This window comes from Ictidomys tridecemlineatus, chromosome 1, assembly GCF_052094955.1.
Source record: "Ictidomys tridecemlineatus isolate mIctTri1 chromosome 1, mIctTri1.hap1, whole genome shotgun sequence".
Lineage (NCBI taxonomy): Eukaryota > Metazoa > Chordata > Mammalia > Rodentia > Sciuridae > Ictidomys > Ictidomys tridecemlineatus.
Window position 1 is genome coordinate 34,640,521 of NC_135477.1, and position 14,842 is coordinate 34,655,362.

At 39.5% G+C, this 14,842-nt stretch overlaps 1 protein-coding gene across 1 annotated transcript in view; it reads right to left on the bottom strand.

Moving 5' to 3' along the window:
- The window catches only part of Pcgf5 (polycomb group ring finger 5), a 114,443-nt gene extending 99,921 nt beyond the window's left edge, over positions 1-14,522 (bottom strand). The window contains exon 1 of the mRNA XM_078038285.1: positions 14,278-14,522. The gene's annotated coding sequence lies outside the window, so the exon portion shown is untranslated. The remainder of the gene's footprint in view (positions 1-14,277) is intronic.
- Positions 14,523-14,842: the final 320 nt, after the last annotated feature.

The window sequence follows — 14,842 nt, forward strand, 5'->3', positions numbered from 1 at the left end:
ACATTGACTGACCAGGTTTTGACCATACAGATTAGGGCAATGCCCTAGAGAATTCCCGGAGAACAGGATGGAAGAAATCTGGGTTCCTGAATGACTGTATGAAGCAGGCACATCAACCCACTTGAAATGCTCACCTTGAACTGACACGAGATGAAAATAAATTACTTTGTTCTTTAAGTCACAATCTGAGGAGTGTCTATTATAGCAACATAGCCTTACACTCTAACTAGCACTCTAGTGATTTATATTATCATGACCTCTGTAAATATGTGCTGAGCCATTTTCACTCTGTTTCTTTCTTATACAACCATTTATTTTTTTGGAGCTTGCAATTTTTTGAATTGGTAATTCATCCTCAAAATTTCACAGGATCTAGAAACTCCTTCTGAAAAATATTTTACACCTGGCCAAATGTATCAGGTCATCTATCAGGTTTGTTTTTATTTTTACTTGGAAACTCCTATAAGTTATTCTTCCTGGAATCATCCTGCCTTCTATTTGGATCTAGATTAGCTTCTAAAACTTGTCATTATGGAATTTTCTTTCTTTCTTTTTAGTTTTCTTTCTTTTTATATCAGACTTCTGGAATTTCATATTTCTGGAATTTCATATTTAATATCTTGTCATGGTTTATCCTCAACTTAAGATTTTTTTTAAAAGATACCTTCCAGTTGCTTCCTATGAAATTTCACAGTGAATAAAATTTTTAGATCTTTTATCTCAAAATGTTTTTATTTTACCTTGCATTTGATAGTTTGATGCATTTAAAATTTTACTTTGAGAAAAATTCCCTGAATTCTGAAGCAATGAATCCACTGTTCTGAAGATTCCAGTGTTGCTGTTATGACATCTAGTCCCATTCCACTTTCCAATCTTCTTGCATGCAACCTGTTTTGCAGGATTTAGGGTAGCTCTGTTTTCCTTAGTATGTTGAAATTTTACAGTGATATGATTCATACAGTCGGTGTCTTTTGTGGTCTTTTTTCCTCATTCTCCTGGCTAATCCTCAAATTAATGTCCTCCAGTTCTGGGGAAAAATCTTGTATTACGTCTTTGGTAATCTCTCCTGTCCTTTGCTTTTCTCTGTAGTCTCTTTCCAGAACTCTCATTAGTTTGATATGAGAGCTGCTGAACTGATCCTCTATTTCTGTTTCTTCTCTCCTAATTTTGATATTTTTGCTTTTAATTTTTACTTGATCTTCTTGTTCTGCTTAACGACATTTTTTTGCCATTTTACTTTTAAATATTAAGATCTATTTCTTATTCTTTGGTTATTATTTTTTCAGTCCCTGTTCTTATTTTATGGGAGCGATTTTTTCATTTCTCTACATATTAAGTAGGTCAGTTTTGATTATTTTCATTTTCTTCTTCTCTTTGCATTTCTCTTTCTCCATGTTTTTTTTTCTTTTTTCTTTTTCTTTTTCTTTTCTTTTCTTTTGGTGAGGGGATTGAACTCAGGGTACTCGACCTCTGAGCCACATCTATAACCCTTTTTTGTATTTTATTTAGAGATAGGGTTTCACTGAGTGGCTTAGCACCTCAAAGTTGCTGGGGCTGGCTTTGAACTCGCGATTCTTCTGTCTCAGCCTCCCAAGTCCCTGGGATTACAGGCTTGTGCCACCGCACCTGGCTCGGCGGTTGGTTTTGTTGTTGCTTTCAGATTTATTTGATTTCAGCCTTTTTTGTTGTTGTCGTTGTTGGAAGGCTTTCTTCAAATGTCTCATATTTATTGGCCACATAATTGTATTCAAGAGCAAGGCACTAAAAAGCTGACTGTGAGTTCCATGTTCATGGCGGGTGGGAGGAAATAGGGTTGTGGGGTTGTTGACTGGTTGGTTCACTGTAGAAAGAATAAGTCATAAGTCTTTTTTTTTTTTTTTCATTGTGGGACTTCAAATGTCAGCATCTCTAGGTCTTTTCTCTAAGGCTTCTCAGTTTACTTAGAAAAGAGTTCTTTCATTTCAGGAAGGACTAATAGTAAACACATATATTCAATGTACCAAATTCTAATTTGAAGACCCATTAACCAAATCTTACAACCACAGAGACTGCCATCAAAGAAGATTCTTTCTTTATTGATTTCTTTTAGAACACATTGATTTTTCTGTTTTATAGACACATCTGAGTAGCTATTTTCTCAATTTTCTTACTATTTATTAAAATTTGAGAAAAGTCTTTCATTATTAATCACAGAAAAATATTATTCAAGAGAATTATTTTCTGAATAACACAAAAGACTTTTAATCTATTAATTTATTAATTTAGTCTTAAAACATGATAGGACTTATAACACTAGACTAATATTAAAGAAAGGAAATACGTGTTTTTCAAGCAATAAAGCTTTTTCACTGAATCCTTCCTGCCACTTCATATCCAGCTATGGTGGGTGACCTGAGCTGAAAGGTATTTGCCTTGATAACTGTCAAGTATTTTCCAAGCAGACCTCTGTGTACTATATAAAGCCATCATCAGTACTTGAATCTTGTCTGTATTGCTTCTAAAAACAGGCAAAGGAAGGAAAAAGAAAACTTTTAAAAAATAATCAAGCATGAAGACCTTTCTCATATTCAAAGGATCACATTCTTTTCACTCTCATGTAAAAGGGCACGAATATAAAGATGATTAGCCTAAAGATTTTAATCTTTTAAGTCTGAAGACACAGTGCTTTCCCTAAACACTAAATTTGCAGCTATAAAAATAAGAAATTCCAAGAGAATCATTAGAACAAAACACTAATATTACACCTTTCGTCTAATTCCATTTGAAATGAGCATATAGCTTGGACCCACCAAAACTTGATAATTGCCTCCTTCTACTAATCATGACTTCCCAGTTGGTCTGGGGGAAACCACCAAGCATCTAACAGGAGAAAAAATTCCCATGGGGAATTTGATTTTATTAAATCTGTCTAGTTCTTGATTTGGGTGGTAGTTGTATGGCTGCTTACTTTTCACAATTCATTAAAGTGTACATTTACATTTCAAAAGTTTTCTGTATATATTTTATGTTTTGCAATAAAAAGAACTTTTCTAAAAAATGTTAAAAGGGAAACAGATAAGGCAGAAATTTCACTTGTCAGAGAGCTTACTGCCTTCATCTCACTTGGCTAGAATTAATATACAGTCTGACATGGATAAAGGAGAAAAACTGCTATGATTTATTTTAAAAGGCTAAACCCATATTCCACCACATTTAAATAGTTTGTTTTACTCAAAACATTTTAAATAAAACATTTAAAATAAAATTTCTTAAACTTCACAGTTGACATTGCATCCCCCATGGTAATATTGATACTTTACATTTGCATATCACTATTTGCAAAGAACTTTCACATCAAATCCTCAGGAGACAGTACAAAGATTATATTCTCCCATGTTACAGATGAGGAAACTGGGGCACTTAATAACTGGTTAATAAGATTACAAATAGTAGACTGGGGATAGAGCTCAGTGGTAGAATTCGCCTTGCATGTGTGAGGTCCTGGGTCTGATCCCCATCATCACACAAAAAAAGGAAGGATTAAAAATAGTGACAGAATCAGGACATAAAATAGTAACATAAGTCTAAAAAGGCTTAAATATTTTACAAGGGGAAAAGAAAGGAAAAAGAAAAAAAAACCCTACTTTTCCAAAGTTCTTATTTCTAAGACAGGATCTCAAAGCTGGTTGTCTCTGTCATGACATCTATGAATTTCCTGAGATGCCCAGTGAGGAAGGAGGGAGCCAGGAAGTGTGGTTGCAAAACTGATAAACCAAGGGTCTGTGGTCAAACTGTTCTTGGTCATCTCATCCACTCACAGTTCATAACAATGCACCTGATGCCTTAGAGAACAGTTCAATTCAAATGCAAACAACAAAGTTATAACTATTCAATAAGTTTATGTTAAAGGGAAAACAACACCTCTTTGCCACTCAGGAGGATATTAGGTATCCACTCCTGGCATCTCATCCTACACCATATTCTTCCCCATAGAGGTGGAGCAAGTGTGTGACTGTTTCACAGGTCTCAGTTCTAAAATGGATGGCCTTTTTCTATCAAAGATATTCAGCATGAAGTATTTGGCTTCTTCCTCTTGCTCTCTACCTGGACAGTAAAAGGCAGAAACCTGGGTGAGTATTTCTGTTCTGTAGCCTCAAACTTTCCATGTGAAATTTAGAATAGGGGAACAGAGGTGCATGAGATCATTTTGGGATTCACATCAAGGTATATTTTCCAATCTAGCCTTCATTAGTAATGAAGTTCATATTTTGTTTACCCATTGATTCTTTTTTTTAAATGCAGTCACAACTTCAAGAGGGAATTCCTATTTTTTTAAATATTTATTTAGTTCTAGATGAACACATAGTATCTTTATTTATTTTTATGTGGTTCTGAGGATTGAGCCCAGTGCTTCACACATAGGAGGCAAGCACTTTACCACTGAGCTACAGCCTCAGCCCTCCCATTGACTCTTAACTTTTAAAAAACTGGTGGTGTTTTTTATGGGTCTTCTTCAAAGATGCCATCACCTGCCTTTAGTTAGAAGTCAGAGCACATGGCTTCGTACACCATAGCTCTCCTTGGCTGATTTCTGTGCACTTTTACACTAGTGTTTTCTAAAGTACTGGAAAAGTTGTACTTGGGGAAGCTTTCTAAGATTTTGTTGATTGGATACTTTAATTAATTCTGTCCTACAGGACAATATTAACTGAGATTCAGGGAAACTAGTTCTCTCCAGTGCCAGCTCTGCCACATGTCTGTGATCTTTAGCACATTTCTAGAAAGTGTCTGAAATAATTTAGAGCTTCCTTATCTTTTAAAGGAAGGAATACCTTCTTAACATCTTTAAGGCACTTTCCAACCCTATGAACTAAATGCTCAGAAAGGCTTTAACATGCATAATCTCTTCTAATTTTTAAAACAGATATTGGCACTGTTATACAATCATTTTGATACTTTGGTCTCATGATTCAAGACCAATTAATGACCTTCTGCCTCCAATGACCTGAGTCCCTTCACAATCCTCAAGTTCAGCCACCCTGGGCTGGGGATGTGGCTCAAGCCGTAGTGTGCTCGCCTGGCATGCGTGCGACCCGGGTTCGATCCTCAGCACCACATACAAACAAAGATGTTGTGTCCGCCAATAACTAATAAATAAATATTTTAAAAAAAGTTCAGCCACACTTTGCAATAACATCATCACTCAGAACTGATCCCTCCATAATTATAAAATCCCCTGAAAGTTCCTCGTGCCCCTTACCATTACCCTCATAATGTTCCTCCCATTTCTCACTCTCCTTTGCTCCTGCAGAACCAGCCATCACACAGGCTGGCCTCATCCCTGTACTCAGTCTCTAGCCCCTTCCACTCAACTGAGGACCCATATGGAGTTGGAAGTTTCAGTGACACCCACACCATCTTCACTTGCAAATTTTCTGAGCATTGCTGGAGAAAGTCATGAATACAATAATCATTTATGCTATCACTGGAGCAAGGCCTTCTAGCAACTTGTCCAAGCCTCATCACCTTTGGATCTTCAAATTGCATGTAGATCCACAGCTTTCCAAGTCTTTCTGACTCAGGATCCTCTATCTCATCTTCATGTCTCACTCTCAACTTATTTCTAGCAAATCAACAAAAGAGAACAACACATTTAAATACAGCCCTCTCCCATCTTTGCTCCTTAAAACTCAGAACCTCTTCTGCCTTCATCTAATCTCTCTTTCTCCATGTCACATCTGCACTTTTTTGCTTGTACATTCTATGGGTCTGGACAGATGTATAGCAACATGTTTCATCATTATAGTATCATATGGGGTACCTTTGGTGCTCTAAAAATCCTGTGTTTGGCCTATTTATCCCTGCCCCTCTACCCTAACTCCTGGCAACCATTGATCTTTTTATCGTCTCCATAGTTTTTACTTTTCCAGAATGTCATATAATTAAAATTGATCATACAATATGTAGCCTTTTGAGATTGCCTTCTTGTACTTCTTAATCTGCATGTAAGTTTCCTCCATAAATCTTTTCATGGCTTGTTAGCTCATTTCTTCCTTTCTTATTAGCATCAAATAATATCCCATTGTTTGGATATAGCAGTTTATTCTGAATGATATATTGGTTGCTTCAAAGTTGAATATCTTGGTTACTTCAATTATGAATAAAATTGCTAGAAATACCACTATATAGGTTTTTTTTTTCTTTTCTTTCTTTCTTTTTTTTTTTTTTTTTTTTTTTTTTTTGGTGAACAGAAGTTTCCAACTCCTTTTGGCAAACACCAAGGAAAGCAACTGCTGGATTGCATGGTAAAAGTAAGAAGTGTAGTTTTCTAAGAAACTACCAAACAGTCTTCCAAAATGCCTGTACTATTTGGCATTCTCACCAGCAATGAATGTTTCTGTGGTTCCATTTCCTTGTTACCATTAGGTGTTGCCAGTGTTCTAGATTTTGGCCATTCTAAGAGGTATGTAGTGGTATATCACTTGTTTTAATTTGCATTTTCCTGATTGTGCTTGATGTGGAACATCTTTTTATATGTTTATTTGCCAGTTGTATATTTTCTTTTGGTGAGATGTCTGTTAAGGACTTTGGCCCATTTATTTTTAATTTGGGTGGTTTTTTTATTATTGAATTATAAGAGTTATTTGTATATTTGAGTTATAGTCCTTTATTAGGCATGTCTTCCCCAAATATTGTTTCTCGGTCTATGGGCTCATTTTTTTATTCTCTTGACAATGTCCTTTGTGAGGCAGACTTTTGAAAAATGTTAATAAAAGCATAGTTTATCAAATCTTTATTCCCTGAATCCTGCCTTTGATGTCATATCTAAAAAGCTATAACCAAATCAAAGGTCAGATATATTTTCTCCTATGCTATCTTCTAGGAGTTCTATAACTTAATATTCAGGGGTATGATTCATTTTGAGTTCATTTTTGTAATGAGTATAGGTCTATCTAGATTTATTTTTTTCATGTGGAGTCCAATTGTTCCAATACCATTGGAGAAAAGATGTTCTCTTCATTTTATTACCTTTTCTCTTTTTACAAAGTCAGTTATCTTTATGTAGGGTCCATTTCTGGTATCTCTATTCCATTCCACTGAACTATTTGTTTAATCTTTTGTCAGTACCACATTGCCTGGATTACTACATATTTATGGTAAGTCTTAAAATTAGGTTGTTTATCTTTCTTCAAATTTTGTTGTTCTCCTTCACTATTGTGTTGGCTGTTCTGGGTCTCTTGCCTTTCTTGCTTGAGTTTCTTTCTTTCTTTTTTTAATTTATAAATGACAGTGGAATGCATTACAATTCTTACTACAATATGGAGAACAATTTTTCATATCTCTGGTTGTATACAAAGTATATTCACACCAATTCATGTCTTCATACATGTACTTTGGATAATAATGATTATTTTGTTCCACCATAATTTCTAACCCCACACCCCCTCCCTTCCCCTCCAACCCCTCTGCCCTATCTAGAAGTTTCTTTTGCCTTTCTTTATAAAACTTAGAGAAATTTGTCAATATCCACAAAATAACTTGCTAGAATTTTGACTGAGATTGCACTGAATCTATAAATCAAATTGGGAAGTCTTGACAATACTGAGTCTTCCTCTTTGTGAACACAGAATCTCTTTCCATCTATTTAAGTTTTTTCTTTGATTTACATAATCAGTTTTATAGTTTTCCTCACATGGATATTATACATGTTGTTAGGTTCATACTTAAGTATTTCATTTCTTTTTGGATGCTAATTTAAATTAGACTATATTCTTAATTTCAAATTTTGTCATTTCATTTCTTGTATTTAGGAAAGTGATTAATTTTTGTATATTAACCTTGTATCCTGTACCTCTACTATAACTGTTTATTAGTTTTAGGAGGCTTTTCTGGTTATTTCAGATGTTTTATATAGAATCATGTTATCTTCAAATAATGACACTTTTATCTTCCTTCCCAATCTATGACTATGCGAAAATTTGGGGAAAGAATTAGGGAATTTTGAGCAAGGCCTTAAAGAATTGGTCGGACATCAACTGGCAGAAATTTGGAAACCAGCCTTTATTAAGATTTGAAGCAAAGAATACAGGAGCTTATGCAGGAATGGAGAAGAAAGTGGTTATGATGGAGATTGAGGAGAAACAGTAGGAGACAGGAGTCAGAACATCAAGTAGGGCTTGTATCTGCCACAGAATTCAATAGAAAAGCCAAGTCTTTCTAGCCAACCAGTTGGGGCTGAAACTTAGCTCTGCTTCTAACAAGCAGTATTCTATACAGCAAGCTACTTAATGTCATTACTTTTTATTTGTTTTTCTTGTCTTATCACCATGTGGTTTTTTTTTTCACATAAAACTTCTTTATCATAATTAGGGTGATCAAATAATTTGTTTTCAGAAGAATTTCTTTTAGATTAAAAATGGGTATTATCTGTCCAAATATTATTCCATAATTAATTAAACTTGGATAACAAGTATGAACTGATACTTGTCCTGGGTAATCCAGATATAAGGTCACCCTATTTTGCTCCTGTCCTTCCTGAGGACTGCCTGGCACATTAATTCTCCTCTTACTTGCTCCCTTGGTCTTCAGTTTCTTCCTCTCCATTGGTAGCCACTCCCCCCACAAACAGTCCTGGGCTTTCTGTGCAGTCTTCTATTTAAGAAAATTTCACATCTATTCATTACCTTCATTATTAAGTTCTTCAATTTTCATATCTTAGCCACAGTTTATATTTGCTTTCTCCATTTCCTTTCCATTCAGGCATACCTCAGGTATCCAACTGACCTCTGTTCCCATTGCCTAATGAACCCTGCTCTTCAAAGGCTATTAATAATGGTCTCACTGACTAATCTAATGAGCACCTGCAATTCTTCAATTTCAGCCCCTCAATTTTATTAGGCTCCTCCAAATTCTCCTTCCTCACCTTTCTTTTGCTAAAAAATATTTTTAGTTGTAGGTAAACATAATAACTTTTTAAAATTATTATGTGGTGCTGAGGATCGAACCTAATATATAAACCATATCACCTATCTTTTCCTCATTCTCTTATGCTTCTTTTTTCAGTATCTTGGCTGCTACCTTCTGTCTTTCTCCAAGACTTCAAATATTCTTTCCCAAGGCCCAGGCCTCTTATTATTCTCACCTACACACCCTGGATATCCTCATAGGTTTATTATCCTCCCCCAAAATAACGCCTCCAATCTTTCTGTTTTAATGGTTCTCATTCATCTGGATAGTTCTTAGGCACAAAAAAGTTAACATATCCAATTCCTAATATATAAACATCTCCATAAATTAGACAGATATTTATTGATAGAGCACTACCTGCAGGTATATTATTAGTGGTTTTTCCTGACCATCTATTTGAATTCCTGTCAATCCCATCCTAGGTTACTCAGCTTCTATTTTTGATTCTCCCTCAACTCCCACCTGCAATGAGCCAATAAATTCTCTTGCATGTACTTCTAAATGTATCTCAGCCAACTCGATTGCCCCCACCCTAATTTAGGTTATCATCCCTTTTCTGGAGGCTATTTTAACAGTTTCCTAACTGGGACTACCCATGGTTCCCAATGCAGATCAGTCTTAAAGCACAGCTTTGAACACACCATTTCCCCACTTAGCATATCTTTGGTGGTTCTCTAATCAACAGGCTTAGTCTAGCATTTGAGATGCTTCACAATGTGTTCCTAATCTTCCCATGCTGCCTTCTCTCCCATTAAACTGCTTCTATGCTTCTCAATCTCCATCATAACCACTTTCTTCTCCATTCTTGCATAAGCTCCTATATTCTTTGCTTCAAATCTTAATAAAGGCTGGTTTCCAAATTTCTGCCAGTTGATGTCCGACCAATTCTTTAAGGCCTTGCTCAAAATTCCCTAATTCTTTCCCCAAATTTTCGCATAGTAATAGATTTTTTTTTCCTCCTCTGAAAAGCATTTTCTTTGTGCCTCTGTCATAGTTCTTCCATGTAACACAGGCTCTCATTACCTGTCTTACCCTCTATATGAGTGTTGAGCTTCTCAAAGGAAGAAGTAACCATGTCCTCCTTGTACTGCCTGACCTATAGTAAGCTGAATAAGAGAACATTCAACTTACATTTGTATCCTATAATAATAAAATAATATTAACTTATTAATAAAATACTAAATTATACTTCATTTCATCAAAGTTAATTAAAGCAAATTCTTAGGCCTAGAAACTAACCATTATTTTGTAGTTCCTCTCATTAAATCAAGAGTATAGAAATCATTTTACTTAAACTAAAATCGCTGAATTGTGTATTTTAATTGGTTCCCCAAATCATAAAGTGTCGGATAAGACATTAGAGATTCTTCCCCCATCCCAACCACCAATTCTATAGTTGAGGAATTTGAAGAATTAGAGATTATGCTGATCCCCACAGTCATACAAATCAATATTTGTAACTATTGCACTTATTACTTATCAAGGGCCTCATACATAGCAAGCAGGCTCTTTATACATTATGCCAGTATCACAACAATCCTTCAAGGTAAAGGGCACCCTACTACCACCACATACATGCTTTAGAGATGAGAGAATTTCCCATGACATTAAGTAGCTTGCTGTATAGAATACTGCTTGTTAGAAGCAGAGCTGAGTTTCAGCCCCAACTGGTTGGCTGGAAAGACTTGGCTTTTCTATTGAATTCTGTGGCAGATACAAGCCCTACTTGATGTTCTGACTCCTGTCTCCTACTGTTTCTCCAGTGAATATGCCAACTAAGTGATCTGAATACTTAATAAGTTTTAAGTCATTAAAAAAAATCTTGGGAGCATGAAAATTTAGCAATTAATCAGTAGTTTTACTGAATTTAAGGTTATTTACTGCTAACATTTTCTCATTCTCTCTCTTGCTCTGTTTTTTAAAAAAAACAATTAATTTATTTGTTAATTATTTTTGTGGTGCTGGGGGTCGAACCCAGGGCCTCATGCTTGTCAGACAAGACCTCTACCATTGAGCAATATTCCCAGCTCTACACTGTTGTAGGTTGACTCCCAAGCCCCTTTCTTGGGTGCTAGGGAAATCAAACCTAGGACCTTGATTTCCTTGATTACTTGCTAAGTGAGTGTTCTACCACTGAGCTACATTCTTCAGCCTCCAACATTCTCATTCTATTATCAGAAAATGTCTTTAATCTAGAAAATAAATTTGTTTTCCTACTTTTCCCTTCTTTAATACATTTTCAACTTAAAAATTCATTTGTCCAATCACATTCAACAAGTTTCATTAAGTACCTAGATGTCCAGGGATACTGGAGGGTACAAAGCTGGAAAACACATACTTTTGCTGCCTGCATCTACTGATGGGAGGACCTCCACTGCTCCATGGGCGCTCTGGCTAATTCAGGGACTTCCAACAATGTAAGGCCTAGAGTAGGAATCAGGACTCAGTTCTAATCCCAGACTGCATCTTGGGCAAATCATCTCACTATTCCTTAACTTCCTCAGTAAACAGATTGTTAAAAAGGAAAGAACTGTGCCAAATAATTTCAAGGTCTCTTTTAGCTCTAAAATTTGATCTTCTTTGAGATCACTCTTGAGATTAAGCTTCTAAAAGTGATCACAGTTACTGTTATGAAAAGTGCACACTCTTCTTTAACTTTGGAGTACTAAATTATAAGAAGTATTGCTACAAGATTAAAACTGATTAGTATGCATCCAAAGTTTATTATTTATAACAAAGTTTATCAAAGTTAATCATCTAGAAGAGTAGCCAAAGATCCTTCTTTCATCACATTCCTGACTAATCTTTAATTCTTTACAATTCATTTAAGACGTTTACATTATAATTGTGTTTTTTACACTGTAATTTTAAACAACTGTTATGCACTCATCTATGGAGTTACTGACATTGACCACAATAATAAATTTGAATTAAGGCCTTTGTAGAATAAATCTTGTATTCATTTAGTCAAATTAATACTTTACGTCTACTATAGACCTTACCATACTACAGCTAAGTTTGAGGATAGTTTACAAGTAGTGGGGAGGAAGGAATATGGAATATCAGTATTTGAAATGAGTGGGAACATACCGGAATGTGAGAATTTTACTTTGCAGATTCCACTTCAGTGTTTTGCACTACTTTTTCAAGTAGCACATATAATATTTTTAATCATCCACTAACCTACACAGTAATGCACTTTTTCTTGACAAGGATCCAAATACCTTCTTCCTTCATACCAAGGTTAGGATGCTTAAAGCCATCTTGTGCTGTAAGTTAACAGCACAGAAGACAGAAATCAATCAAAATTAGAAGTCAAAAGAGAAAATTAAAACTTTATCACTGTGGTGACTTCCCATAAAAGGCATTCCATTCAAACTGTCAAAGATAGCCCTACTAAGAAACCAGGAAAAGAGTTAATTTATTCACTCTTCAATAAATTCCGAGTGCCTAATATATACCGGGCACTGTTCTAGATGTTAGGGTTATACGCAGTGAACAAATGAAATACCCTACCACAGTGGAGCTTACATTTCTGTAAGAAGAGATGGGACCTAAAAACGACCTAAACAATATATCGAACACAATTAAATGCCATGAAGAAAATCAAATAGGACAGCGTAGTAGGCTGGTTGAGGTGAAAAGGGTCAAGAGGTTAGTAGAGTAATGGAGAGGGCCTGGGTGGATAGCCACTATTTGAGAGGAGCCTAATATGATGACAAAACTTTATTCATCCTACAAGTGTGGAGTGGGATGAGAATGAGTCAAGTTAGTGTTTAAGGGTGTTCACAGTGGGAGAAAAAAAAATCTGTTTATGAATGGTAAACTAGGTGCTGGTTAGAATTTGGCCTTTAAAACAAACAAACAAAAAGCACAAAATGTAGTCTTTCAGATCTTCCACTTAAGGAGCCACTTATTTTTTAAAGATACACTTATTTTTTATATTTGCTAATTACTGAATAGCTGCTTTAGTAGATGAAATTATTAGAAAGATTCCTTCAGAGTCCAATACCTCCCTCCCTCGACACCATCCAAATTCTGAATGAGATAGTACCAAGCTTTGCAGCGAATCCGCTTTCCTCCACCGGTTCATTAAAGCAGCCAGGTAAAATTTTGTCACCCATCCAAAAACGCGAAACAAGCCTTGGGGAAGATGGGAACCTGACACCCTCAAAGTTAACGTGGAAGGGAGGGAAACCCGTCGCCCTTTTGCACTATCTCCCCTCCGCCCCTCCAGGCGTCATCACTGCAGAAGGGCCGCTCTCCCCGGGTCTGAGGCACACGGCGAGTACGCGCGCGTGTGTGTACCCCGCATGAATCATCCAAGCCGGGTCCGCGGGGCGATGATTCATTCACCGCCCTGGAGCTCACTGCCACACGTTCCGGGCGTACTATGACGGCCGCACACGCAGCTTCCTTAATATTAAACAAATGTTTCAAAGTACAAACGCCTGGAGCCAGAAACGTGTAGACCCGGGAGAGGGGGCGGAGAGGAAACAGCACATTTCGGCCGCGGCCCAAGTGTTCCTGGGGCTGGGAGGGGAGTGGCGGGCACGGTTGTTCCCCTACCCCACCCTGACACGCGCGCGGGCGGCGCCCGCAGGGGGCGCGGAGGGCGCACAGGTGGGTCCCCGCCCGGCCCAGCCTCTTGCCGCTCCCTGCCACTCGCGGAAGGCCAGAGCGTCCTCGCCGACGCGCCTCCCGCTCGCCCCTTTCCTCTCCGTGACATCTTATATAATAACCCAAGCTAATCAAAACGGAAGCGACGCGCGCTACCGGGGCCCGTCTCCCCGCCCGGAGGAGATGCTCGCACCCTGAGCCAGCGGCCCCCGAACTAGGCGCCTGGACGCACGGCTCCGGGGCGGGGGAAGGGCCGAGCGCCGACTCCGCTAGTCCCTCTAAGGCGAAGGCGCTACTGTTGCCGGTCCCCATCAGGAAGCTGCGAGCGTCACAAACTGCGTCAGCTTCTTCAAACACATTTCATGGTCTCCCTCCAGCCCGGGAGCCGCTGCTTCTGTGACGGGGCCGCTGCCGGGGCTGGCAGGCGCCCCTCTGGGGAGGAGAAAGTTCCTCCGGGCCCTCCCCTAGCCGGCACAGCGCCGGGCCCGCCGCGCAGCCCCTCTCCGTGCGCCGCCCGCCCCGCGGCGCAGCCCGCACCAATGTCAGGTTAGGCAACTTGTGACCCTCGGCGCCGAGCGGCCCCCTCCCGCCCGCCAGGCTCGCTTGGCGCCGGGGGCCTTCCCTTAGCCCAGCGGAAAACAGCCACGCCAGAAACTTCCCCGGGCTGTGCCGGGCGGGGAAGTCGCCTTGGTCTCTGCGCATCGCCCTTACCTTGCTCTCGAGAGGCCACGATCCGGGCGGGCCGCGCGGGGCGCCTGGTGCGTGAGCGCGCGCGCGCGTGGGGCGGTAGGTGAGGGAGCCCGCGCCGACGGGGGCGGGGCGGGGCAGCGGGGGTGCGAGCGGCGCGGGGCGGGGGGCTGGGCAGCCTGGCGGGCGGGCGCGAGGAGAGCGGAGCTCGCTGTGGCGGCGGTAGCGGCAGCAGCGGCGGCGGGCGCGGGGCGAGCGCGCCAAGGGGGCGGAGGAGTTGCCGTGGGTTTGTTTACGCATTGCTGCCCGGCTCGGGGCACAGCCCGCACTCCCTGATTGGACACAAACTGGGGCACAGCCTCTCGCCGCCGCCCGCCAGGCCTCCTCAAGCCGCCGCCGCACAGCTCCCGGAGCGCCTGCCCTGCACGGCCCACGACAGTGCCCGGGCCTGGAGGGGACGAGCGCGGCGGCTGTCCAAGACGGGCTTGGAGCCAAGCGTTCACCCTGGGCTTGCAATCGCCCACCTGTAGTGGACCGACCTTGGCAAGGAGAAACTCGAAACTTCCTAGGCTAGAGACTTCTTATCAAC